The sequence below is a fragment of the Anabrus simplex genome, chromosome 1 (genome assembly GCF_040414725.1).
Source record: "Anabrus simplex isolate iqAnaSimp1 chromosome 1, ASM4041472v1, whole genome shotgun sequence".
Classification (NCBI taxonomy): domain Eukaryota; kingdom Metazoa; phylum Arthropoda; class Insecta; order Orthoptera; family Tettigoniidae; genus Anabrus; species Anabrus simplex.
Window position 1 is genome coordinate 485,528,362 of NC_090265.1, and position 3,402 is coordinate 485,531,763.

A 3,402-nucleotide genomic window follows, 5' to 3' on the forward strand; every position below is an offset into this window, starting at 1 on the left:
GTCTTCGGGTCTCACCAGGTCAAGGCGTGTCAGAAGTCTCGTCCCAGAAATAGTTGAGATGGAGATTGTCGTCTGGTAGAGTGCGACGCTTTCCGGAATCGACGAAGGAACTCATTCAGTTGGTTTGCTGAGTTCCTTTAGCGGTCTTCATCACGTAGAGGACGTCCTTTAGGGTTTGGGCATACTATTCTGCTTGGCCATTTTTGATTGATGGATCGGCGCTGCAAGGTTGTCGTACTTCACGCTACTATTCTGTAGGAAGGCCTTGAAGTCTTCTGCGATAAAACTGCGATAAACTGCCTACCGTTGTCTGAGACGACGGTGCCTGGGGTGCCATGCGGTATATAAAAGTCATCCATCAGGTCGATTGTTGCTCCTGTTGTCATGGAGGTCGTCGGCTTGACCTCGAGCCACCTGCTATAGGCACCAACAATAATAAAAATATGGGGTCAGCTACAGGGCCCAGGTAGTCGATGTGGATGCGTTCCCACTGAGCCTTAGGGTAATCCCAGTGATCTTCGGGGAACTTGAGTGGATCGTGTGCATGGGTTGCGTAAATCGTGCAAGATTTCGCGATCATCTCGGTGTCGCAGTCGATGACTGGCCGAAACACAAAGGAACGTGCCATTCCCTTCATTCTGACAATCCCTAAGTGAGCTGCGTGTAGGTCGTTGAAGATGGCATCTCGTAGTGCATGTGGAACCATTGCTCTGTGCACGAACGTCAAGAAGTAGCCGGCGAGCGACTATTTCGCCTCGGGTGTCTTGAAGTCATGACCATGACCTCGATCCAGAAGTTTGACAGTTCTGTAAAGATGAGGGTCCATCCTAATACATAATAATATAAATTTACGCCTTGTAAAAATTAAACAATAACAATAAAAACTATATCATTGTAAGAAAAATATCCATCGGCGGTGCGGTGATGTACATCCACACTCCCTGTCTGTCCTCGGGTTTCAATTCTGGTAACATCTGGCAGACGAATCTCATGCAGTTAAATGCGTGGTGGCCATTTAAACGATATCAGAACAAAAAGAATTGTTGCAGAAATCGTCAATGAATACAGTCATTCTTAACACATTTAAATAACTAGATTACATTACCGGTATATTACAGCAAATAAAATGGAATGTAGATATCTAGAAAATATTACATTAGCGTGGACGGCTCCAGTCCTCTTCAATTTACTTGGCAATGGAGTATCATCGATTTACCAACAATCATTTATAAAGACGTTGTTTGAAAATGTTCAATGGGAGCTGACATAATTCTTGACCGAATTTAATACATAGGGTTATACTTAACAGAATATGATATTTTTGAGTTTTCTTTAACCTACACCGCAGTATATTGAGGTGATAGGCTGAGTTGATATCGTAGGTAGTCTACGTATTATGTTTTGACATTCTGACAAATCATTACTGGCTGACTCTCGGTATATACTAGGAGATTATCTATATTTATTCTAGCCTTCCAGCCTTTGAAATGTGTCTTCGGCAAAAATGAATTCCAGGATTGCTAAACGGGTAATACCCACAGAGATACCTTCAAATAATATAACTAACCTTAAATTATTGATCAGGAAGGATAGGAGAAAAAATTGTATTTTATTGTATTGTATTGCATTGTATTGTATTGTATTGTATTGTATTGTACTGTATTGTATTTCATCCAACTGATCATGCAGTCATATGGAACACGTCGATAATCATATTTAAAATAACAAAGGATAACACGGTAATATACATGCCATGGGAAATAGAGAGAAATATACAATGTGGTAAAGAGGCACATATTTTTTTTAAAAAGGCGTTACATAAGTTAATTTTCTAAAGCTAAGTATTCTTCAGTAGAATAAAAACAATGGTTAGAAACAAATTTGAAAAATTCTTTCTTAAATTTTGAACATGGTTTTGTATGCTTAAAGTAGTCGAGTAATTTATTAAATAAATGTACTCCTGCATAACTCAAAGTTGATTCATATAGCTTAGTTTTGTGTGGTTCTATGAGCAGACAGTGCCTATTTCAAATATTATACCTATGTACATCGAAGTATATGGTGATACTGTTTACATTCTCCTTCATATAATACAAGTGTATGGAAGATATAAAGGCCAGGCAATAGTAAAAAAAGTTTAAAGAATTTCTTGCAGCTTGTCGTCCTGCCGATACTGGCCATTCCTCTAATTGTTTTCTTTTGTAACTTAAATATGATTTCTCTATATTGTGAATTCCCCTAGTAAATGATTCCATAGGTTAATATGGGATGGACATATGCAAAATAAATTATTCGGCAAGCGTCTAAATTAACTATTTTTCAAATATATTATCATGAAATAAATCATACTAAGCCTTTTCCATATAAACTCTGTAAGTTTTACCCAGGTTAATGATTCATCCATCCACGAGCCAAGAAAATTGTTGATGATGAGTACTCAACTATCGTCTCTCCAAATTATAATGGACTAATTTCCATATTTAGATTAATCTTATGGTGAAATCTAATCACAGAAGTTTTCTGTTTATTTAAAATTAATTTATTATCTTCAAGCCAGCTAAAGATAATACTCACGATATTGCCTGCCTTTAATTCTAATACCTCAGAACTTTCATCAGCTACAAAAAAGGTAATATCATCTGCAAACAAAGTTAATTGCACTCCTTGAATATCATCGACAATTTGTACGATATAAATAAATAGTAAAAATAAAAATGGTCCTAAAACTGACCCCTGTGGAACTCCATGATCTATGTTTCTGGCACAGGAATACACATACATTAAATAAAATTATCTGAATGAGAACTTTTGGTAAAAACACAAATTTATTACAATAAAAAGATAAACTTTGGCAAAGTAAAAAATAAATCCCTACACAAATAAAAGAATTTGGCTACCATTTGCTGTACACGGATACGTCACACATACCATCTGGTCAAATAGAACCATATTATAGTATAATTCATATTTAAATTTGTTTAATTCACTCTATTAATCACTCCAAGTCCTCACTAAAAATATCTTCATCTATTGAAATTCGTCGACCTAAGTATCAAATTAATTTACTTTCATCATCAATTATTACCATGAAAAACAACAATCATGTTACTGAATTCCAAATTCATCCAAATACATCTCGCTTAATTGAACGCTTATTAAATCTCATTATCATATACCGTACCAACATTTATTTAAACCGCTTGTTCCTTTTTATTAATACATCTCGGTTTTTATTGTATTTGAATATCACCATATTTCAAAGCAAATAATATAGTTGACCATTATTACATCTGTCACCTTCACTAGAAACACCTTTGAAATCCAAAAAATTAAAATACATTCCTCTATTCATGAACTCTTTACTTCTTATCCACTCTTCCTTCTATCCATGAATCATTGAAA